The following is a 27,407-nucleotide window of genomic DNA, read 5'->3' as shown; positions in this document are numbered from 1 at the left end:
ATGTTAATAGACATTGGCATATATGACTATTAAAATGAAATAGAATTTGAAATGAAATGAGATAAGTGATTACTATGTGATAGTACAATGTACAAGGTATGAAAAATTACAGGGTATGATATGTATGTGAATGAATATAAGGTATGAACATGCAAATATGAATAATTATAGGGTATGAATATGCAAATATGAATAATTATAGGGTATGATAATGCAAATATGAATATTGATGCCTATGCGAACTTAGTAAAAGATTAGGATACGATTAGCATGCAATATGGTCATATGTGCACTTGTATGGGATTCGAGATCCAACATTTATTGCGGATTATCGAGTACTCTTTGTCTCTACAGAGACTTTGGTGTGGTGGAGGGATGTAATCAAAAAATTTTAAACATTTGATGTCTATGGGCTTTGCACTTCGATGCCTTGGTGTGGTGTAGTTTAAGCTCATACGGGCTATCCTAAAGTGGTGTAATTCACCCGTGTATCCGAGTCCGCTTTACTAGGGTTCCATTGGGTGAAACATTGAAATTGAATCTAGAAATTGGAAAATGAAATGAATTGAACTTGATGAACTAATATGATATGTAATTCATTTGAACTGGTATAAACTTCTGAATTGATGATAGTATATGAAATTGTTCTGATTTTGCATTAATTGGTATGATTTGATGATGTTCTGGATATGTTATAATGCCTAACCTATTTGGATACCTATGTTGTTATGCAACTAGTTGTGACATTATGTAACATCCATTGCCTGACCCGATTATCGGATCTGAACTACAAGATGCTACATTTGTTGCTGGAGCAACAATAGTTAATTAGACAGTATTTAAACATTCGTACATGTAGTTAAGTGTCAGTCACATTCAAATTATGTTAAATAAACATTTTCGGGTATTATACGAGCTTACTAAAGCTCTTGTTAACCCAACTTGTATTAGAACAGATTGTAAGGTTTTAAAAATTCAGGGTTGACGTTGCAACCTCGCATCCTCCAAGTCATGACGTCGCCAACACAGTGAGTTATGTCGTGACTTTGAGCATATCAACATCGGTTGGCTCTCACTGTTGGCACCACATTATGATATTATACAATCGTGCTCGTGACGTGAATCCTATTTTTGGTATAACAAAAAATGCCATTTTGAGTCCCAATTCAAAGTGAGCCAAACAAGTTCCAATTTTTTTTTTTAACTTAGTACACCTAAAAACATCCCAAACTCATAACACTTCATACCAAAACAAGTCATTTAGCCATTTCTAATAAAAACCAATTCAACATGAGTTCAACCTATTGCAAAACTATCCATTTCAATAGATTCAATCAAATGCCAAATGAGCCCATGTCAAAACACACTAAAACATGCCATACAATCTTAATACCTACTTCACCTTACCTTAAAATGAACAATATCAACCATACACCGACACATATCTCAAGCGTGACAATCAAACCTACCATTTTCAACTAGGCACCAACTTAACTATTTTACTTACCACATTCTTCCAATTATAACATACCAGGTTTAGATGGATTCATATTTCTCCTTTCCAAAAGCATCAAACATTGCCAAATCATGCATCAACCATATTACATGCCATGACCAACATTCAAAATCATCATATACCACATTAATCACAATTTTCAACTCATCAAGATACTTATATACATTAAGGATTACACCAAGATATTTATATACATGCCACAACCCTAGACTCAAGATGATCGTATAACTATCGATTCGGTGATAGTGTAAGCTTCAAGACGATCTAACTTGACGAGTTCTGTAAGGTGATGATTTATAAGGAAAGTGAAAACAAACAACATAAAAATATAAAATGCTTTCTAAGTTCTTATGTATAGTACAAGACTTACCTTATCTTTTATCTAGACATTACAAGTTACCTTAACTTGACATAACTTGGTTAGACATGACAAACTAAAACATCAGCAAGGTGAGCATTAACTTATAATCAAAACCATATGATGCCACAATTATTTAACATGCCAATTCATGTCACTTTAGATATCCAATCTCAAAAAATCATTCAATAAAAGGATAATACAATTACATACATGTCAAAGACATTACTCCAATCCATTTTTCATGCTCAATTCAATCAATATTTTCCCATTGGAACATGAAGTTTATTTCATCCTGTTTCAATTTCTCATTTCATATAAACTGTTTCACCCAGTGAACCCTAGTAAATGGACTTGGATACAAAGGTATATACGTTAGACCAATTGCTCATCCGAACTGAATATATATATTTTAGGTTACTCATCCGGGCTAAACCTTTATAATGACACATCAAATTACTCGTCCAAGCTAAACCCGTGTCACATAACACTTGAGAATCCATAAAAAATGTCAGACCTCGATAACATCTGTAATAAATCCCGTACAAGCGTACACAAGACACTATTGGCATTCCAATTGTACCCTAACATTTACTAAGTTCAGACATGCATCTTTTATACATGTAAACATCACATTTCAATTTAGTCCAATTCTAGCCTTTCCTACTAATTCACAGTTAATTAATCACAAATCAAACATACACATACAAATCAAATATATAACAACCTAAGTAAATAAGCACCATATGAATTTACTTGATCAAAATGCCAAACAAGTTGATTCTTTAGGACTAATAAATAATTTTAGCTTTTCCTCGATTATCTTCACTTTGTTCAGGTTCTTGATCTAAACAATTATTTTATACAATCCATCAATACCAAACATCTTAATATTATGCCATGACATGAATGAACCTATGTAATCTCATTTTTTGATACCCCTAAAAATTTACATTTCATTCAATTTAGCCCCTGAATTCGAAATTGCCATATCTTTCAATTTTTTTAGTCTCGGTTTAAAATCTAACTTCACATACATTCATTAGGGACCCTATAATTTCTATTTATGCTAAAATTTCATAATATTTTTATATTTTATTCACTTTAGTCCTTATGTACAAAACTAACAATTAAATGTTACAATCGAGTCCTTTTCATAATCTAAGCTTAAAATCTATCAATTTCACACCAAATTTTTCAAGAAATAAACAATGAAAACTTTCAAAAACTTTAACAATTTTACAAATTGGTACATATGCTAGCTAATTGAAGCTCCCATGACCTCAAAAATATAAAAATTACATGAAAATGTCTTGAAATTTTTTACCAATTAAAGGTAAAATGTTTTAGAAATTTCCTAGGTTTTCTTCTTTTCTTTGGACAGAAATAGAGAATAGATGAAGAAGATGACTTTTTCATTCTTTAGTATAACTTACATAGTAGGTTTATTGATTAATTAATTTATTTTAATTATCTTGACATGTTTTAATTAGCTTAATCTAACATTAGTTAATTTTAGTGGGTTTCACCATTATCATCAACTTTTTCCTATCCAAAAATAGTCCAATAACCATTTTGGCCCTTTAGATCAATTTCTATTTGGTCCAATAACCATTTTGGCCTTTTAGATCAATTGCTATTTAAGTCCCCAAGCCTTTTCACAATTAAAACTCTATAGCGGCTGGACTTTACAATTTAGTCCCTACACCAAAATTGACTATTTTATTGACAAAATTGAAGGACCAAACATCAATATAATTTTATACCAACTCCATAAATATTTATATTTAATATTTATAGACTCAATTTACAGAAATGAGATTCCAAAATTGTCTTTTTTGACACCACTGAAAATCGAGCTATTGCTCATTATGTGTCAAGTTTTTGCCAAATGTTCGCCAAAATTATGGTAGTTAGCATGCTTATATATGAGAAAGGCAAGTGTTGCAATTTTTCATTTGAACTTACTAAACATTTAAATGCTTACGATTGTTGTTTTCCTACTTGTAGATCTCCAACTTGCGGAACTCATCAAGCCGTATCAGTACAAATCACATACTATCACTGAGATGGCAGAATTATGTTCATTTTGAGTCCTAATTTTGTGGCATGTATATAGGTTCTTTTGGCTCATGAATGGTCATCCTTACTGTGATTGCCAATGTTGTGTGATTGGTTAAGGTTATATTTGTTTGATAAGCTTGAAATATGATCTAGTATAAGCCTAAATTGATCATATAAATGTCTTTGGAATCCTTGATGTTAAAGTTACACGGCCCTTATATGTTTGAACTTGGAAATATGGTAACTTGGTATGTTAAGGATTATGAATGGCTTGAATAAGCTAGATTATGATTATGTGTGTTTTGTGCTATTTGAGCATTGATTGTATAAATGCGATAAGTTCAATTTGGTTTGGATCGGTATGATATGATGTTGTGATATCGGTATGATATGATGTTGTGATGAAATTAGTATGAAAATCCATAATGATGAATGTTATTTCAAGTCACAAAGGTTGTATACTATGTGATAGGTTGAGATGAATCAAAAAAGGATTGAAATTGTTGTATACTGCCTATAGAGTCGTGACACCATTTCATAAATGTCATGATATTAGTTGAAAAATGAAATTGACTTATAGTAGACTATCCTCATGGTCATGACACCACCTTATGGATGTCGCGACACAAGCCTTTAATGTTGCGACATTGAACTGCAAGTTCGCGACGTCCATTTGGTGAAGTTTCGAAACTTTATAGTTTAGTCCCTAAGTTTATATGTCTGCCTACCATTTTGAAGATCGCGATATATTACTCTGAAAGTAGCGATTCTAGTTCAGAATATTGTGAAACATTGCATTTTAGTACTCAAATGGTCTCGAGTTATCAAAAGAGCTTTCGTAAGCTTGTATAAACCCTAGATCAGATTATACGTTATAATATAATGATGCAATAATTATATTTATGATATAATGTGTCGAATCAAAATAAATTATGTTGTTGTTAATTGTAGTTGCCCTAAAAATAAATGTGGCATCCAATAGCTCAGACTCGACAATCAGGTCGGCCAAAGGGTGCTACAAGATAAAACCCTGGGATGGATGAACTCGAATCCATAGTTTTTGATGTGTACCGCAACATCGCAACATCTCCAACTCCATTTTCTTGATGGTACACCTTAGCATCGAACCAATCACCACTACATCTTCCAATCTCTTTTGGTTAAAATCTGTGGGCTCGTTGTCAATGAATTTGTGCCACCTTTGCCTTGACCAGTTTGTTAGTAAATGTTAAATGAAGCAAAAAGAAAGGAAAAAGTATTTTAAATTTACCCAAAAGTAAAAGTATCAACATTTTCCAAGGAAAACAATGGAAATTTTAAGTTAAAAAATGATGAAAGGGAGACGAAAATTCAAGGGAAATAAGAAGATTTTGAAGAAAATTGTTGAAGTGTGGAAACCTAATAACAATGAACCTTTTTATAAAGGCCTAAGAAACAAATCATGTCACAAAAGTTTCGCAACCACACAATAATGCCCTAGGCATGTGGCGACATGTTCCCAAGTTTACCGCCCACCAAACCATTCAAAGAGTGAAATGTGGCTCATCACCCAATAACAACCTCCTCTCACATTAGTTATGCTAACATTTATTTCAAAATTTAAAATATTTTTTAATTTCAAAACTCCTAAAATATCTCTAAAAAAATTTTCGAAGTTCAAACACCTATACCACTTAAGGAATAAATACCTTATAGTATCAAGTGCCTCGCAACAACACAAGTTACCTTGCTATATTTAAACATATCTTAACCATCCCAAATGAAAAATTGTAGAAACCTAAGGTCTCAAGGAAGGTCACTTTATAACTTCCCCCTCTGCTAGGAGGACAACTGTTATACCTTACAAGCCCAAAATCCCATTAGTCAACACCTTTGAGTAAGGAAAACACCTTGCAAAGGGCACTTGTAATCCTAAGGCCATGTAAGCATAATACCTCATAAGCTATAACAAATGGGACCATATGTTTGACATGGATAGGAGGTTTTCCATTCACATGCCACACATATTTGCTCTCTAGACATGATACCCTATAAGTACGTCAAGGCATTAGTAGGCCAACTAAAATCCTAAGAGTTCAAAAGTAGTATACGGGTGACATGTGGCACCTTGAGAACTATAAGAAACTATCCTTTAAAGGCTTATTGGCATGAGGAAAAGAGGCTAAGACACTTTTTCCTCTAAGACTGTTGACTCTCTTTTTTTTTCCTCCTTTCCGATCCTCTCCCGGCCCTCATATTTGATCATCCTAATCTACCTATGACTCTCCACCTATCGAATAAATTATCATGAACTTCTACAATCTCTTCTTCGTACCAACACATTATTTTGATTAATTTTCTGCTGCAAATTATAGATAAATCAGAGGTATCCCTTGTAAAAGATTCAGAATTAAACAAAAGATAGAACCAACAACAATAAAAACATATATTCAAAATATATATCAAAAAGCAGAAATAATACATAAAAAGAATATAAATATACATTTGCTGGGACATGAAATGGATTAGGTATTATGTTTCTTGAAATTGGATATGGCTAGGATTTAACTTTGTAGAATGATGTAGATATGTACCCCAATTATTTTAAATAAATCATTTAAAAATAAAATGCATGTCTTATATATAAAAAAATAAATTAAATAAAATTTAAAAAATATCAAAATTTTGTGAATGGATCATATATATCTTAAAAGTTGATTCAAAAATAAATATAGAATAAATTATAAATATATCATCTTAAAAAAATTTAAAATTACAAAATAATTAAATTTTGAATGCAACAATTTTTAAACATATATAATCTTTTATAAATTTAATTAATTAAATATACTTTTAAAAAATTCATATTTTTTATTTGTAAGTTGATTGGCCATAAGTAATTTTATTACATGTGTCATTAATTTTATTTATTTATTATGAAATGGGTAATTAGCTTAAATCTTTGCTTTCAAAGCGAAATAATTAAATTTTGGAAAGAAAGTTGTGGTAAATATTTTTTCCTTTTCCTAATGTAAAAAATCGCTATTGACTTTTTATTTTATAATATTTTTACAAATTGAGAGGAAGTATTACAATAATAAAATTTAAATTCTAATTATTGAAGTGTTTACAAAGGCTAAATTAGACTTATATTTTGTTTTAATTAGCTTTTTAGGCTTTTTTTAAAAAAAAAGGGAAATATATCATTTTTGGAGAGAGAGTATGAAAGCGTGTCCAACTGGGCACACTTTCACACTCACTCCTTGACTTTTTTTTTTAAAAAAAATTAGGGTTAGGTTTTTTTAAGAATTAGGATTTACGGTTTTAAGACTAAAATCGTGAAAATTTATAGGTAGGTTTAAGGGGTCGAGGATGCAGTAACGCGTATCAGGACACATACATTTCATATTTCATGTCGAGATAGGACTATTACCTTAGAAGCCCATAATATGGAAGCCAGGTTTCGGGGTGACAGTGTTTGATAAAGTTAAGGGTCGAAGTTTAAGTAGAGGTCCCAGTCGGTAGTTGTGATGCAGTCACAGGTTCGAGTATAACTAAGGGCCAGTTGACGGTCGTAATGCGGTTACAAGTTTAAGCTTTTTGGATACCCACAAATGACGCCTTATAAATATCATACATAAGATTAATGCTATAATCATAGGGAAAAAAGAAGGCCTTTTTGGTGTAATCAATATAATTTTTTCTTTATTTTCAAGCAATCAGTATTTTTAACCTTTCATTCTTATCTGAAGGCTGATAGGTGGACACAAGAGGGCTCTCAGGCGAAAAGTGGATGTTCCGACACAGTAGAGGTCAAACTCGGGTCGGTGCGACAATGATTGTAGTTATTAATGGGTTGTTTAATAAAGACAAGCGTTGTCACCCCGAAAGAAGCATTAATATTACTACACCACAACAGCTGCTGTCCGCCTGAAAGTCCTTCTACGTCTATGGTGGTGATGACTTTTGGATAAAAAGAAAGGTTAAAGATATCAGCTGTGTGGAAAGAAAGAAAAAATTACGTCGATTATAGAGGGAAGCCCCACAGTATTTCCCTACGATTATTCCCTTAAACTTCTATATGATATTTATAAGGCAACAACACCGGGTATCTGGAAAGTTTGAGCTTATGCCCGCATAATGACTAGGGGTGTTCAGTCGGTTAACCGACCCAAAATAACATTAATCGAATTAATCGACTCTTCAAAATTTTTAACCGTTAACCGAACCAAAATTTTTTCAAAAAAATTAATAGAACCAAATTTTTTCGGTTAATTTGGTCGGTTAACAGAATTAACCGAAATTATATATTTTTTTAATTTTTGGTTAAAATAAGTATAAAATTAACCGAATTAACCGAATTAATCGAATTGACCGAATTACTTGAATTAACTGAATTAACCGAATTATTTGTATAAAATTATATTTTTTTATTTTTATTTTTAGTTTTACATTTTTATTTTTATTTATTAAATTATTTTTAATTTTTATGATTGGGTTGGGTAATTGGGTTGGGTTGGGTTGGGTACTTGGGTTAATATATATTAGATTGGGTATTTGGGTTTATGTTGGATTAGGTTTGAGTGAAAAGTGGGCTATTTATATTTTATAATTTTATTTATTAATTTTTTCAGTTAAACCGAAAAAATTTAGTTAACCGACCGATTTCGAACCGAATTAACCGTTAACCGAAAACTCAAAAAATTATTAACCGACCCCGATCGAATTAATTCGGTTAATCAACCGATTAACCGAATTCAGTCGGTTAACCGAATTTTGCACACCCTAATAACGACCATCAACTGGATCCCTCATTATACTCCGATCCATGACCTTATAACGACTATCGACCCAAACCTCTACGTAGGTGTATAAAGCAAAATCATCCCGGAACCAGACTTCCAAAAGATAGGTTTCTGAGGTAATGGTGTCATCTCAACAAAATATATGAAATATGTGCATCTCGGAGTGATATCGCATCACCGACTACATAAGAATACCTCAAATCGAAAATTTTATTAGCGACAAAATTTTTTAACACTGACGTAAGGAAGAAAATCAAGGGAGAGAAATATTGTAAATTGGAGGGATAGAGGTTAAGAGAGATGATGGGTTTAGGGATGATGAAGTATGGAGGTTGAGAGAGAAGAAATATTGTAAATATTGTAAATTATTTCACATTTCATTATACAATTGCATTATCCACTCCATATTCATTTCATGAGTATATAACTCATATATTCCATATATTTACAACATATTTCAGATTCTATTTTTCATTCACTATTTCACTTCCATTTCTCATACTATATTATTTCAATATCAATCATAAAAATTTATTTTTCTTTTACCCCTATTAACACGACTCGGACTCAAACGGATACACAGATCCAACCAAAACACACCAGTTTGGCACCCAATGCTTCATCGGATAATTCAAAGTAATAATCTGACACCTAGTATCTCATCTGCTAAACTAAAGTAAATTGGCACCCAGTGCCTCATCGAATTAATCCGAAGTAGTAAATTGACATCCAGTGTCTCATCGACTTGAAGTCGAAGAAATCCCTAAACTCTTCCAATCCTATGGCATGCCATCTACATCTGACACAGCCCGATACAGTTAATAGGGTTTAATTTCACTTTTCAAATATAATCAGTATCCAATTCTGATTTTTCATTTAATCACATAATTACACATATATTCATTTCAATTCAAAAAATCAATCCATTCAATACATATATATCTACTAATTCAATTCATTCAATCAATTATCAAAACATCACTTACTCACCTCAACACTTACCATATACATTAAATAAAAATTACAATAATTAATAACTAGCTTCGGATTATAGAAATACAAACAAAAAATTTCGAGCTATTCCTCGTCAACGTTATCTTTCCCCTTATTAGTTGAGGGTTTTGGTACGGCGTTAGCTACGGAATTAAAATAATTAAAATTTATCAATACAATACAATTTAAATTTCATATTGAGGCTCCGTTTGTTTGCAAGTAAAATGTTTTCCGGAAAATGATTTCTGGAAAATAATTTACTTTTCTGGAAATGATTTACTTTTCTGGTGTTTGGATGAATCTGTGTAAAATATTTTCTGTTGTTTGTCAGATTTCCTGAAAATATTTTTCGAAAAATCTGTTTTTACATATATTAATAAATTTATATATATATTAATAAATTTATATTTTAAATTTTTTTACATATATTGCAATAATTTATTTATAAATAAATAAATCAAATTAAATATATAATAATACTTCATTATTAAGCTGGAATATTAACCGTCATAAATTGAAAATAGCCAAAGTCAAATAAATTATTTGTATTTGTGTTATAAAAAAATAAAAAACACGGATTGAATAATTATAAATTAGCTTCCAAACGTCAATTAGTACTAGAAATTAATAATATTATCCAAATACATAATTAGTAGTACACCACATAATAACAACAACATTGTCCAAGAGCATAACTAATATTACACTACATTAAAAGTATCAATATCTTCAACCTTGAGAAAATTTTTGAAGCCAAATTTTTCTATGCTTCTTACTTTTAACTAAAAAACCTTTGGCATTAGATTCATGACTCACTAGATAATCAAATATAGAACACAGAAAGTCATCATCAAATCCTTCTACCTCCATCGACATCACTTCTTCGTAAAGATCTGGTGTCTTTTCCGCAGTAAATTGTTCCAAAGCATTAGCAATTTTGCCAAGCTGTTCACCCACAAATTTAATTTGTTCATCAACGACACTTTCTTGAGCATTTTTTCTTTTATGTTTGGATGTGCCAGATAAAGATACTTTTGTTGTTACCTCTTCAATCTCTTCATTTTCGTAGTCTATAGGCACTGAATCTTGGTTATCATCATCCAAATCTATGTCAGCAAATGTTCTGGAAAAACTCCCTGTTGCCATATCTTTGCCAACAACCAAAGCCATTTCATCATAATGATCAATGCTTTTATTCAAAAATGATTCATACTTCTTGTGTGCCTATTGGATATTATACACAATTAGAATAACAAGTAAAAAAAAATTGAAATATACTTAACATATATATACATATATTACCATCACTGCTGCATCATATGTCGCTCTATCACATGTGATCATTTTCATATTATCATCCCATCCAAAATCACTTTCACCTCAAATTGTGCATATAATCTGCCACTGGTTTTTTACAGTCCTCAAATGATTTTCCAAATGCTTCACATCGTATTGGGCTTGAAATCTTTCTGAAATAGCTTCGGCAACTCGATTAATAGAAACTACTTTGAAAGAGTTAGAAGGCTTATTTCCTTTCTGGGCCTCCTCTACTAGAATTTCATGAAAAAGATGTTCCATTGGTTTTGTCCATCTGAATTGCTTAGAGGTCCCTTCTTTGTTGCCCTTACCCATTCTACATTAATAATTGTCATTGTCAATCATTTCTTTATCCAACAAGCTTAAAACATAATAAATTCAATATGTAACAAATTCAAGACATAATAATTTCAAAATCCAACTAACTAAATTTTTAATATCATTATCCAACCAACATTAACAAAAAAAAACAATTTTAATACTACAACATACATAGCATAGAAACAAGAACCTTAAACCCTAAAACTACCTAATATTTCTAGCCATATAATCAGTCTACATAGTTTGTGCAATTTCGTCTTTCTTAGCAGATTATTCTATTGCTTCTTCTCTTTCTTCTCCCTCCGTAAGAGTTGGTATTATCAAATCAGACATAGGCTCCTCATATAATCCTTGATTAAGTAAATCACTAGGATCAACTCCAATTATATGATTATGAATGATACAACAAGCCAAAACTATATCTAATTGAGTTTGAAAATTCCAAAATGGTTCAGCATCTAATACACGAAACCGTTTCTTCAAAATCCCAAAAACACGTTCAATAGTGATTCGCAATGATGAATGACGAAGATTAAAGAGTTCCTTTGCATTTTCAAGCCCCTGAGCACTAAACTCTTTTAAATGGTATCAGACACTACAATATGGGGTAATATATCCATTTCGGATGCCATATCCAGTATCAGCAAGATAATATTTACCTACAATTTGACAAAACATAATTATTACTAATAAATTATGAGCTTACTAGAACTATTTGGTATTTAATGTTTTATAATTCTTACCTTTCGGAACTCTTAATCCTCTTGGGCATGAAAGTGCATCACTTAAAATACGAGTATCATGTGCACTACCTTTCCAACCAGCTGGAACATAGGAAAATTTCAAATCAAATGTAATGGCAGCCAATACATTTTGTGTCGTCCCCCCTTTACGGCTATGAAATCTTCCTTGAATGCTAAATGGAACAGATGCACGAACATGATTTCCATCTAATGCTCCAATACAATCTTTAAAATAAGGATAAAACCTTGGATTGTTTATGATTTCACTAGGAGTTGACTCATCAGATAATCTAATAACTAGCTTATACAATTTCAAAATAGCTCTCAATACAACCCTAAAGTAATCATGAATTGTCTCAATTGATCTATAATATCTAGATCCAATCACTAGAAACCTTACATTATGACCAATTATATGTAAAAATATAACTAGTTGCTCTCTAATATTCACCGATTTAGTTGACTGTAACAAATTATTCCTATTAAGAATAAAAAGGCTATTGGTCTCATCCTTATCACATCAATACAATGCTGGTCACCACTATATAAAATACTATTAATATAATTTTTTCTTTCATAATCTTGATTCACATGAGAGTGAGAACTAATTTCCTTCCTAGTTTTTAATTTTTTAATCCAAAGAGCCCCAAAAGCTAAAACTGAAGCCACGACTCCGACAATTGCATTTTGATCTTGATCACGATCCATCTACACAAAATAATGCCACACAAATATTACTAAAGTTACCATGACTAAAGTGCATACATATATATATGAAAGTTTCTCAAGCAATGACTAAAGTTACCATGACTAAATGGAATGGAGTAAACTAACCAACCCCACCTTAAATAATAACAAAAAAGGCATAATTCAAGACATATTCATCACAAATTGTAGTACCCAATAGAACAAATTTTGCATCCTACACATATTTGTGATTATTGGCTGAGTTAACCATTGAAATTAATAGACTCACATATATGTGAGTTACATATATCAACTGTTAGTTTCTGTTTGTGATTATTGCCTAATCATAATAGCTGCGAAATTCGTATGCTAGAAATTGTCATATATATTTAAAAAAAAAAGAGAAAAATATGCTAAGTTCATGAATTTGAACATAATAGGTATAAAATTTAATCAATATATACAATTACTACAATGCAACACGTGGCAGGAAAAATCTATTTTAAAATCAATTTTTAATTCAATTAATTCTTCCAATAATTCAATATTAAAAAAAACATTTGACTACAAAATTCAGGCTTTTGCAATTTCATTTTCTATTCCTAAATAAAGAGAAGGGGAAGGAATTTTTTTTCAATGTTGCTAACCAAATATGTTTCGTTGATCCTTTTTTTTCTTTTTTTTTCAAATATATAAACTAATATACTGTTTTATTTACTAATAATAAATTAAAAAAATAATATTTTCAATATAAAATTATTATTATTATTATTATTTATAATAAAAATGGTTGAGGAGATTATTATTATCTAACCCTTTCAACATAACTAAAGGGTTGAATGGCTTTGAGTAAAGACAAAGTTGAACTTAAGACTTTGAGGCAAGAGAAAAAAGAAGTTGGATGGCTTAAGAAAAAGAAGTTGAGTTTGGAAGAAAACACTAGGAAGAAGCTCGTCGAGATGGATGTTGCTTTGTCCAAGGCTAGCAGGCAGGTGGAACGCGCTAATGCTACTGTCCGCAGGCTTGAGGTGAAAACTGTAGCACTACGACAGGAAAAAATGACTGCAAAATTATGTGCTACAGAGTCGGCAGCTAGTTTTCAGGAGGTACAAAAAGGAGAGAAATCTAGGACCGATGTAACACCCCCTACCCGTAACCATTGCCGGAATAGGGTACGAGGCATTACCGGAGTTTACTGAACATTTTCAGATAATTCTGAGTCATTTATTATTCATATTTTAGAAAAAATCATAACGTCTCTCTATTAGGCCCTCGAAGCCCCAAACATACATTAGAAACCACCCGAAATTAAATCGGGATTATAAAAAAATTTCGTAAAATTTTAAATTTTATTTTCATCTAAGTACTTACTATTTCAATGCTCCTTATAATTAAACATGTTACCGTTCAATCAATAGTTTGGCACTTGTCTAAGCGTCAAACAACATCATTGTTAGTATACTTGCACACATTTCATCTAAATTCAACATTAATATACTTATTTTCTCTACATATCGTACTTGAGTTTAATAATAGTCTCAACTTACATAATTTCCTTGTATCAACATATCAAAGATAATCATATATGTACATGTCATGAAACATATCATGCTCTTACCGTTTCTTCATAAGCATATATCATTCATTTCATTATATCAATATTTCATGCTCCATCATTTCCATATATTTTATGTATATTTATTCCGGTAATAGTTTATATCAAACTTGACATAAATTATATTCCATGTACTTATACTTATTTCGTTTATTTATCTTTATAATTATTTCATACTTTGTACATATATTTCCATATGACCAGTTCTTGTAAACATTTCACACAACCATTTCATAGAACCATTCGTCATCTGATAAGTATTACTTGAATATCAATTGTTCAATAGATGTCATAGCGTCTCCCATCCACGGTCTTATTTATCTTTGACATGATGCCATAGTGCCTTTCAACTATGGTCTTACTCATTCATTTTCTGTCATGTTGCCATGGTATCTTTCAACCATGGTCTTATTCTTTTTCATGTCACGTTGCCATGGTATCTTTCAACCATGGTCTTACACATTTCATACCAGGTTGCCATGATATCTTTCAACCATGGTCTTACACATTTCATATCAGAGAGCACACTCCCGCGAACCTCATCCTTATAGTGGGATTACCAGTCCAGGCTAAATCCCCTGTAATATAAACTCATAGAGTATTGTCGGGATTACCGGTCCAGGCTAAATTCCCCGCAATGACAATTACTCTAATGAGCTTGGATCTGAATTACCAGTCCAGGCTAAATTCAGACCCTAATTCGGATTACTCGTCTGGGCTAAATCCATTTTACACGTATTCTTTGGGAGGGTTGTATCAGAATAGGATCACCTGTCTGGGCTAGATCCTTTTTACCGTCAATTCATTTTCAGAGATCCATCGAATTTTCCTTTCATTCAACTGGGCTTTATTTTCAATTTATGTCGAGTATTAGCAATATTTCATCAATTATCATGAATTGAACATTCAAATCATATTTTCATCACATAACCACATATTTCCAGTCTTTAAAATACAATTCAAGTTACACAAACTTACCTCATTGCTTGTTTGTGTTTATAATTTCATTAATCTGATATCTTTTATTTTCCACGATCAAGTATCATATTTGAGTCGTTCGGATCTTTATAAATAAATTTGATCATCATTTTCGTTCATTTCATATTCTAATGCATTTAATTAATGCTCTAGGAAAAATTACCATTTTGCCTCTAAACTTTTAATTAATAACTATTTCATCCTTAGGGTCAGGAAAATAAAATTCTTGCAATTTAATCCTTATTTCTAGATATTATTCTCATACATATTGATAACAATCCATGAATTCTATAAAATATCAGAATTTTCCATAATTTCAACACTTTTCAATTTAATCCCTAAAACATGTTTTCTCCCGATATTGAACTAAATTAATAATTTCATTAAATTTTGTAATTTATATAATAAAATAATCCATTTCATGCAATTTGGTCATTTCTGACATTTTTACAAAATTACCCATAAAGTTTTACTTTTATTCAATTTAGTCCCTGAGCCTAAAACATGCAAATTAGCCATGCTAGATGAATATTCATACATATTTTTCCTCCTCCTCCTCTCCATTCCACATCCTTAGTGTATATAACACACTTGTAAGTAACATTATCTATAATTTTTATTATTTACTTTTATGAATATTCAAGCTGTCCATCTGTGTTATAGTCACTAAATTATTTATAACTCGAGCTATGGAACTCCAAATTAAGATCCGTTAATTTTCTCTGAAACTAGACTCATATCTATTCTTACCATAAAATTTTAAGAATTTTTAGTTTAGCCATTAGGTACAGTTTATTCTTTAAATTCACCCCTATTCTGCTGTCTGATAGTTCCGACCCTTCTTCACTAAAAATTAATTATCTCACAGTATAAAACTTGGATAATATTCCCGTTGATTTCTCCTGAAAATAGACTAATTATGAATTGTAAACATATAACTTTAAGCCTCTAATTATTTTTCTTAAATTTTTGGTGATTTTCCAAAGTCAGAACAGGGGAACCCGAATTCATTCTAACCTTGTCTCACAAAACTCATTATATCTTATAATTTATAATTCAATTGCTTAAACCGTTTCTTCTATAAGAAATTAGACTCAATAAAATTTAATTTAATATTTTATTCATCCTCTAATTCAATTTATACAATTTTTGGTGATTTTCAAACTTAAACTACTGTTGCTGTCCCAAACAGTCTTAATGCAAAATGTTAATTTTCTACTTTAATTTCAATTTAATCCTAACTAAATTCACTTACTTTTCTATCTTAATTCATACTTTATTTCTACCCAATTTTTATCCAAACTTAGACATAATTATCTATTTTTCATCATAAAATCATAATTTCGAAATTCTTTCAATTTAGTCCTTAAAGCATAAAACTTATGAATCACTTTACAATTCAATCCTTATTTCATTTTTAACTTGAATTTCTATCAATTTAGCCCTTAATTCATCTTTTTGTTCAACTTAATCAACACATAAAAATTCATTAACTTCCTAACTTTTGATATAATTCATGTAGTACTCTTCTCTAGAATTTCATAAACATCAAAATTGCAAGAAAGGGGATCAAATTGACTTACCTAGTAAAGCTTATGGCTTCAAAAACCCCAATTTTCCGTTTATTTTTCTTTCCTTCCTTTCTTTCCCCTGTTTCGTCTCATTCTCTGTTTCCTATGTCTAGGCGCGCAAACAACTTCGCTTAATTATGACAAATGTACTCTTAGACAGGGCCTATTCCTCCTCTGAATAAGAGCTTATCTTGAATCAGTATCATTGGATATCAAAATAAGAATTAAGAACACATAATTAAGAATAAGTTAAATATTTATCATACAATTTAGAAAATAATAACAAGATTCGTCTTAGGTTTCACTCCCCTTAGGTATTTAGGGATTTTAGTTCATAACTAAATAAGAAAACATCTCAGAATAATAAAGAATACAAAACATAAAGAAAACCTAAAACTCCTGAAGGGGAAATTGAGGAGAGATCTTCAGTCTTGATGGTGAATCCGGCTTCTGAGATGGATCAATCAGCTTCTTTGGTGTAATTCCTTAGTCCCTATTCTGTGTGCCCCCTTTTCTTCCTCCTCTAGGATGTATTTATAGGCTTTAGAATGCCTAAAAGCCCTCAAAATTAGCCTTTTCCGAATTGGACTCAACTTGGGCTCGACAGGGACACGCTCGTGTGCGATTACTTTAGTCTGTGCTCGAGCCTGCCAAATTGACACGGCCGTGTGGTATGCCCGTGTGAGGATGTCTAGGCCGTGTTAATTTCGTACTTTGACCCATTTCCTCCATTTTTAGCCCATTTCTTGTTCCTTTCACTCTCTTATGCTCTCCTAAGTATAAAACATGAAATTAAAGCATTAAGAGCATCGAATTCACCAATTCTAATCGAAATCATCCATAAAATGTGTTATACATGGGGTAAAAATATGTATAAATTACGGTTTATCATTGTTTAAAAAGTTCAAGAAATTTACCGAATTGTGTATCCATGCAGTCTTTCTTCAACTTTGATGGGTATGGGATTGGTGGTCTATATTCTTTTGGCATTAGATTGTCATTGTTTTCGGGTTCGACCTCCTTTCTGTCAGCTTCTTGTGGTGGCTTCTTTTCAGATTCAGCTAACACTTTCCCACTCCTTAGTGTAACTGCTTTCACGTGCTCTTTTGGGTTGGGTCCAGTGTTGCTCGGCAGGCTACCTTATGGTGTTCAGAAATCAGTTTGTCGAGTTGGCCTATCTGAGTTTCGGGTCCTTGGATTGACACTTGTTGATTCTTAAGGGCTGTCTCGGTATTCTGGAAACGAGTTTCTGACACCGAGATGAATTTTGTTAACATCTCCTCAAGTTTTGGCTTATTTTCCTGCTGGTAAGGTGGTTGTTGAAAACCCGGAGGATGTTGTGGCCTTTGATTTCCTTGACCACCCCACGAAAAATTGGGATGGTTCTTCCAACCTGCATTATAAGTGTTACTATACGGGTTATTTTGGAGTCTAGAGTTATTGTTACCCATATATTGGACTTGTTCCTCCTCGATGCTAGGGTTGAAGGGTTGATATTCTGTGCATGCTCCTCCTCCATTCGAGTCGCATCTCATCCCTAGATGAACCTGAGTAGAACCACACAAACAGTCAATCTTTTTATTTAAGAGTTCTACTTGGTTAGATAGCATAGTAACCACATCGAGGTTGAAAACACTGATTGCTTTCGTTGGCTTTGTCCTCATAACTTGCCACTGATAGTTATTCAGTGACATCTCCTCAATAAATTCGTAAGCCACCTCAGGTGTCTTATTATTTATAGTTCCACTAGCGGCTGCTTCAATCATCCACCGAGTCGAAGGATTCAGGCCATTGTGAAACGTTTGAACCTGTAGCTAGAGTGGTAACCCATGGTGAGGGCATCTTCGTAAAAGGTCTTTGTATCTCTCCCATGCATCGTAGAGTATTTCTAAATCCATCTGCACAAAAGGGGAGATATCATTACGTAATTTGGTTGTTTTAGTCAGTAAAAAATATTTTAATAAAAACTTTTCGGTCATTTGTTCCCACGTAGTGATTGACCCTTGTGGTAACGAGTTCAACCATTGTTAAGCCTTATTCCTCAATGAAAAAGGGAATAACCGAAGGCGAATGGCATCATCAGAAACGCCATTGATTTTAAAAGTGTCGTAAAACTCTAAGAATTTTGCCAAGTGAGCGTTAGGATCTTTGTCCTACAAACCATCAAACAAATTGTTATATCATTTGAATTGTGTTAGGTTTCAGTTCAAAAGTATTTGTAGCTACAGCAGGTCTAACTATGTTCGATTCAGTTTCTGTTAAAGAAGGTTTAGCATAACCATACATAGTGCGCGGAGCAGGATTCTGATTAACAGCAATCGCAGGAGGTAGTGGATTTTCTTGGTTTTCAGCCATATCCTCGGTTGTGGTTGAAGTATCGTCCTCTTGCTCTTCCTCTGTATATTGTAAGGTTCGCCTTATTTCTCTTCGGTTTTTGCGAACTGTGCGATTGATCTCACTATCAAACAGTAATGGTCCTGACGGGTTTCTTCTGGTCATAAACTAGAAAAACCTGTCAGAAAAAAATAAATAAAGAATTAGAAAAGAAAACAAAAATTTAAATTGCAATAAAAGTAAATTGGCTAAAGTAATAAGAATCGAGTGTTCCTAATATCCTAGTTCCCTAACAACGACGCCAAAAACTTGGTACGTGATATTCGTGACAGGTTTTAAAGATTTATGAATGAATCATTCTTGAGACTAACTTATTATCACGATTAAGTCAAGTGCACCTATCGAACAGTAGTATACTTCAGGAAGACCGAATTATCGAACCCAAAGGAACCACGAGTACTAGTATTTACTTCTTTTTTATTATCTAGCCTAAAAATTAAGAGGTTTGGTTATCTAAACTAATTACTAAACTAAGAATTCACAGAAAGAAAATTTGGGAAAATACTTTTGGGAAAATTCGATTGATTAAGACAATACCTAAGGAAAATCTACCTAGACTTTACTTGTTATTTGACTCTGAATCAGACGATTTATTCATTTGACTTGATCCGTAGAAATCCCTAAGTTATATTATTATCTCTTTCGAGACTAATAACGTCTAATCCTAGGTTGAATAATTGAAATCTCTTTCTAATTAATACCCCAGAATTGCATTAACTCGATCTATTAATTCCCTTATTAGGTTTCACCCTAATTCGGCAAAATCTTGTCACCCTATCTCTAGGTGCGCAATCAACTCCGCTTAATTATGAAAATTTTACTCTCAGAAAGGGTCTATTCCTCCTCTGAATAAGAGCTTAACTTGAATCAATATCCTGGAATATTAAAACAAGAATTAAGAGCACATAATTAAGAACAAGTCAAATATTTATCATACAATTCAGATAATAATAACAAGATCCGTCTTAGGTTTCATTCCCCTTAGGTATTTAGGGGGTTTAGTTCATACTTATGAAAGAAAACATCTCAAAAGCATAAAGATAACAAAACATAAGAAAACCCAAAACTCTTGAAGAAACTTGAAGGGAGATCTTCAGTCTTGATGATGAATCTAGCTTTTGAGATTAATCAATCGGCTTTCCTTGAGTAATTCCTTGCTTCCTACTCTGCGTCTCTCCTCTTAAGTGCTTCATCAGGTGTTTAAATAGGCTTTTGAATGCCCAAGAGCCTTAAAAATTGGCCTTTTCTGAATAGGACTATACTTGGGCTCGGTAGGGACACGTCCGTGTGCGATTACTCCAGCCTGTGGTCAAGGTTGTTGAATAGGCACGGACGTGTAGTCTACCCGTGTAAGTCGTGCTTCAATCCTGCCAAATGGACATGACCGTGTGACACACCCGTGTGAGGAAGTCCTGGTTGTGTTGATGTCCCACGTGGGTCCATTTTCTTCATTTTCGGCCTATTTCTCGCTCTTTTTAATCTCCTATGCTTACCTAAGTATAAAACATGAAATTAAAGGATTAGGAGCATCGAATTCACCAAATCTAAGGAGAAACCATTCATAAATGGGCTAAGCATGGGATAAAACTATGTATAAATTACGGTTTATCAACTATTAAATCAAATCTTTCTTCCACCTTTTCAATTGAATTCTATAAAAATCAATCATAGCTCATATAATTTCTGAACTCATTTTAGAACTTAAAACTATACCTGAACTTAACAGAGTAGCTCTGATGTTCTCCTATCATCACTTTATCATTAGTAGTATAATTACCAAGAAATTCTTAGTAATCGTCTGTCGAAACATTATCGAAAAACCTGGATTATCAAACTCTGACTGATGCTTCTGATGTGGTTGCATCTGTAACTTCCAACTGATGTTTGTTCCCCTTTTTTCCAGTAAAGCGTCAAACAATATCATTTTACACAAGTGCGATAATTTCAACAATCAGTACGACTTTATCCTATAGTGACATTTCCCAATTAGAACTGACCTAATACATATATTTCTGTATCAAGTCTTCTAGAATTTGAATTTTTCGTTCTGACTGTTCGTCTATTTACCTATGAATGCACAAAATTTATTCTCGGACCTGAGGATAGATTCAAATATGTGTAACGCAATTAACTTTCAATGAATAACCCACTTTGATTTAAAAAACTGAGTCGATTTTATCTATCAGATAATGGCATTTCAGAATAATCCCTTCTTCTTGTTGTCAAGACAACCCAGACATACAATCTATCACAATTCCCTCATAATACTAATCAAAGATCCTTAAAAACTGCATTAACTTAAACGAAACATAACATCCCGTTTTAACTTATTGACATTAATCAAGATTACCTGAGGAATGAAAACCAATATACAAGTTTGATCCCAATCTTCCACTGTCTACTGTTTTGCCGATGTCAACCCTTTTACAAAAGCTAGAAAGGGATTATATATAATAAAGCTATTTTAATTATTAACATCGAAGCTTTGAACTATACTAGAGCCACAACCATCAAATAGATTAAAAATCATAGTGCTATAATAGGACCAACGTTTCAACTTTATAGATAGAACAATACCTCAACATCAATAGTGCACCCCAAAATTGAAGAGGAAAACCAAAAGTAGTCCCAATAACAGCCAGTGCAGTAATACAACTTCTATAATCTGAGATCCATATCACCGCGCTCCCATGATCGAACCAGGATATATAACAGTAATAAATGTAATTACCTCTGGCCAATAAATATCTTTTACAAATAAATCATGTTTGATAAATTAAACAATAAGAATGATAAGGAAACCGAGATGATGAAATCCAAGATGTGAAGCTATACTGAATTTTTGAGAGTAAAAACCACATTGAATGATAAAAAGATCGATGATATCCTAGAGAAAGTCTAGAAGAAGAAGATCGCTCATACGCACTAGAAACAGTTGTGATAGAGATAATGTAAATTGCATATATGTAATTCAGAACATCAACCAGTAGAAGTAGAAAATAGCTTCATATGAGTCTTATCATTAAGTCTTCTATCTAACATAATGAATTAGAAAACCAAAGAAAGATAGAGTAATGTCGATCATGAATCAACCAAACTAAAAATAATTTAGTCTAACATTATGATTAGCTAACGTTATCTTACGATAAGAATCACCTCTGAAGATGAATTATTACATATACCTCTGAGAATAAATGAACATATAGAATACCCAAAAGAGGTCACTATAAGATACGCAACTATAACAGCTGCATTCAGATATCTTTGCAATTTCAACACTATCCCACTGACTACTACAATCATCAATGATCCCACATTATCCCAATCACTAAAGAAATCAATTTAAAAGAAATTCTGGTTGACTCGTTCTTTAAATACATACCTGAATAAGTCGATTACTCGTGAATAACTTCTTCATTAATAGTGACATTGCGTATCTCGAATAATATTCAGAAAAATCTGATATCTCTTCTAGAACTCTCTTTACTTACTAACCCATCCTCAGCTCTTGCGGCATTATTATGCATACAGCTATTGAGCTCTTCAGTTTCACACTTGTAAGCTTAATGAATCTAAATCTTGTAAGTTTCGTTGTATAAGACTGTACGGTGAGGGGTGAATGTAGTAAAGCCTTAAAATTTGACTCTCATATATACACATGTATAACATTACATTTATCATCAACATAATCATTATAATCATTCGACATTTTCACTATAAAACAAAAAACAAATATATCAGCATTCAAATCCCTGCTCAATTCGACTCAATTATGGCATGTACCTCTAGACTCAATTCCAAGCTAGATTTAGTTTGAGAATTGACTAAACCAGAAAAGCTCCGATACCATTAACTGTAACACCCCCAACCCGTATCTCTCACCGGAATCGGGTTACGGAGCATTACAGAAGTTTACAGATCAAACAGACATAAATTTTAAACATTTCATATCATCAAAACAAGTCATCAAAGCATCATTTTAATCCAAATTATAAACAAACCAAATCCAAATTAATTTTCCTAGTTCATAAGCACTTAAACATAAAATTAAATTCACATGCACCTATCTAGATGTAGTTCAACTTACCATGCCATAATATGGCTTCAAAAACAAATACATATTTATATGTATAAAACCAACCAAAATTAAACTTAAAACCTCATTTACAATCAACCTACAAAATTACTATTATTTAGACACCCTAGGTACATACCGACACAAAGGATAAACATCACCACATTTGGATGTTGAATCGGTGATCAAAAGTTAAGTACCTAACCTGCGCACGGGAAACAAAACCGTACGTTGAGTAAAAAATCAGTGGTATTTCTGTAATTCAAATATTTAAAGATAAGAAATTTCAAATATGCTATTGAAATATAAACACATATTAATATTTAATTATTTCAACAACCATATCATATTTCATTTGTTTCACAAATATCTTAATTCTCATACTTGTTATATAAATAGCTTTTCACAATTTATTTCACATTTCATTATACAATTGCATTTTCCACTCTATATTCATTTCATGAGTATATAATTCACATATTTCATATATTTGCAACATATGTCACATTCTATTTTCCAATCACTATTTCACTTTCATTTCTCATACCATACTATTTCAATATCAATCATAAAATTTACTATACATTGAAGAGTTTTACTACGATTGTTGTATGCATTTCTTTAGATAACCATTTGAAGATTTTTTTTGTGTTTTAAATATCTAATTCATTTTAAATTGAAATAAGTCCACTAGCGAAATCCATCATTTACTACGACAATTAAATTTGTAATACGAAAGTTGGGGTCTTATTTGCTGGATCCCAGTCCATGGAATTGGCTTTTAAACGTAGTATTCAATTGTGTGAGCTACAGACTAGAATTAAGAGGAAAGTTTAGGGTTTGAGCCAGGGAAGAATTTCGAGCTTGCAATGTAGATATCTGACATCTTTTTTTTTTTGCATTTCAATTGTATTTTCCACCGTCTACTAACATTTATATAGTGAAAACATTGCTACTTTAAATGCTACTTCAAGTACCAATTACAATATCTCTGGCGATTAAACTTTTACCCTTTTTACGAGTTAGTATTTGTACCTTTATTAATCATTAGTTTGATAAATATACCTATTCAAAGTTACATATTTCATATAAAATATTATTTATGGAAAATTATGTATAATTTACATGAGAATTTAACAAACACAAATATGAGTTGCGACAAAAATATAAAAAATTTGATCGTTTTTTATTGATGTCATTTATATTTACATCACAATAAGCAAATGAAAAATACATCATCGGCATCGTTAGGCCAAATGTGTGCTACAGGGTAGTGGTTGACGGGTGCGCGTAGGGTTTCTACATACAACTAGTAGTGCCTGCTCCTCTTCTTGATCGTGATCATCGTGATCATCTTCTTCATCTTCACCTCTACCCTCATACTCATCTTCATCTCCACTATCTTCTTTATCTTCATCTCCACACTCGGCTTCAACTTCTCTATATTGCCTTCCTTCATGCTTAAGTGCGGTGCCGTATTAGCCTTCCATTGTGTCTCCTCCATTCTATGAAAAGGTGGTTGCATGATGACCCACATAGATAAAAAAAATGGCGCAATGGGTGTTTGTGACACTATAGGGGAATAACCATATAATGTCATAAAATTCGGATATGTCGACGTTGTTAACGGTATTGGTGTCGAAAACGATGTCGGTACATGCATCGGTATATGTATCGGTATTTATGTATGCATCGACGTTGGTATGAGGGAGTAAAATACTGGTAAAGAAGGTGCCTCGAAAAACGTACATGCAGGATGTGTAGATACAGGGTTTTGCGGTGGTGCATAATGTGGTACTTGTGAAAAAATACTTGGTTAGTGAAATGAATAGGAATAAGTAGAGTGAACTGACCGAGATGTGGTGTAAACATTGTGGCGCTTGTTGGGTTGAAGTCGAGGATGAACCCGTCATGGTACCTCCTCCAGACCTACGTTGCTGGGGTGGTTGTCGTGGCCTCTTACGAAGTTGCCTACTTTTCGCCTCTACTGATAGCAAATATGGCTTGCCAGAGGCTCTAAACCAGGGCATGCACTCTAAACAGGTGGCCATGTTCGATGAGAAAATAGGTTTGCAGATGTGTAAGAATTCCATCCTATGATCCCAAATGTCGATGTACTCCTTGTGGTAATCTCGCCAATTTTCGTTGGTCTTCCCCCGTAGATCCAACTTGTGCAGTGCTTCCATGTCTCGTGGTGGCGGCAGAAATTTTTTCCTCCACTCAAACTACCGTATCACTCAGTCCAATTCATGCATCTCCAGCGTCGCTATAACAGCCCGTTTTCAGTGAAATTGAAACAGTGGTTTTGGGACCACAAATCTGAGATCCGAAGAAAATTTATTTTAATATTATTTTATGGTCTACATAATGATAGAAATATCGTATAAAAATTTTGTTAATAAATTTTACCAATCACATGTCTAATTTGATGAAAAGGACCAAATTGCATAAAGTGAAAAAGTTGAATTCTAGTAGCTAAAAGTATCAAATAATTATGAAATTTAAAATTGGAGGTCCTTATATGGTAAATAAACTACTTAGAGGAGTTAGTAGATAATGATGACTATTTATCATTGGAATTTAGTAAATTTTTAAGGTTAATTTTGGAAAGATGATAAAATAATGATGATAAATGAAATAAATAATTAAATTAATATCATTTTCATCATATTTCCGAAAATAAAAACATGGAAACCCTAGCCATGGAAGTTGAGTTCTAGCAAACTTATTTGGCTTAGTTAGGTATGTGTTCTTGTCCCGTTTTTAATGATTTTTATATTTTTTGAGATCGTAATAACTTAATCTAGCTATCTCGGGGATTAATTTAAAAAACTATTAAAGTATTGGGGTTTTTCCATGGACGAGTATAGTTGAATTATGAAATTTTATGATAGAAAATGAAAGGTTGTTGATAGATAAACAACTTTTGTAAAGAGAATTTTGATGAAATTATGATTTAGGGACTAAATTGAAAAGATGGAAAATTCATTGAGAAAGTATGAATTTTATGAAATACATGGGCTGTTATTGTTATATATAAAAATCAGTTAGGTTGGAATAATGATTAAATTGTATGAATTTTATTTTCCGAGCCTAGGGAAAAATTGTAATTTATTAAAAGTTTAGGGGCAAAATAGTAATTTTTCCAAAGATGTGTATTGGACTGAATTGTATTAAATTAAGCTAAATTCATTCTATAGATCTGGTAGACCTAGTACGAAATTGGATCGAGAAAAAGAAAAAGTATTAGTTTAGTAGCTTACAAATCTACGTATAATTGTCAAGGAAAGTTCATGTAACTAAATTGTATATTTGTATGATTAGAATTGAATATTGTTGTGTGTATGATTTGTATAAAATGCCATGTATATTATTGATTACATATCTAACAAGTGTAGAATCTCGTTTGAACATTAGAAATTTGATGGATACAAATGACATGTCATTAAGGGTTCCCAATTAATTGTTGTCCTGCATGTGTTGCGGACACACCACAGCTCGTAAGAGCGTCCCATTATGAGCATCTCGTTATGTGGCTCCCATGAGCTTCCCAATAATTGGCTCTGATGAGCTTCTAGACTAATAGCTCTCTTGAGCTTCCGTTTATGGCTCGTATGAGCTTCCCGATACTTGGCTCGAAAAAGCTTCCCATTATACAACTCACATCAGCTTCCTGTTACATGCCTCGAAAGAGCTTCCCAATTATATGCTCGTATGGGCATACCTGTATATGAATTGACAGATTACAGATTTGTACACTTCATGTGTACTACCCGTGTATCCAACGATATTTTAAACAGTTCAACGGGCAATGTTCTGTTATAAGAAAATGTGAATTTGATATGAACTGTTATCAGTATATATATGAAATTACATGGAAATGATATTACATGATATATTGAAATATGAGGTGGATGATATATGTATGGAAATTGTTTGGCAACTATGTTCATCCATGTTTATGGGCTATTATATGTGTTTACATGGCTAA

The 27,407-nt window shown here is 32.3% G+C and overlaps 1 non-coding gene across 1 annotated transcript; it reads left to right on the top strand.

Annotated features, from left to right (window-relative positions):
* The first annotated feature begins 18,771 nt into the window (after nucleotides 1-18,771).
* Nucleotides 18,772-18,878, top strand: LOC121210729 (small nucleolar RNA R71). Its single transcript, XR_005905842.1, has one exon. It is a non-coding gene; the product is annotated as a small nucleolar RNA R71 (small nucleolar RNA).
* Nucleotides 18,879-27,407: the final 8,529 nt, after the last annotated feature.

This window comes from Gossypium hirsutum, chromosome A11 (assembly GCF_007990345.1).
Source record: "Gossypium hirsutum isolate 1008001.06 chromosome A11, Gossypium_hirsutum_v2.1, whole genome shotgun sequence".
Classification (NCBI taxonomy): Eukaryota; Viridiplantae; Streptophyta; class Magnoliopsida; order Malvales; family Malvaceae; genus Gossypium; species Gossypium hirsutum.
The sequence above is the reverse complement of the archived record's forward strand: the minus strand, read 5'-3'. Positions and strand labels throughout refer to the sequence as shown.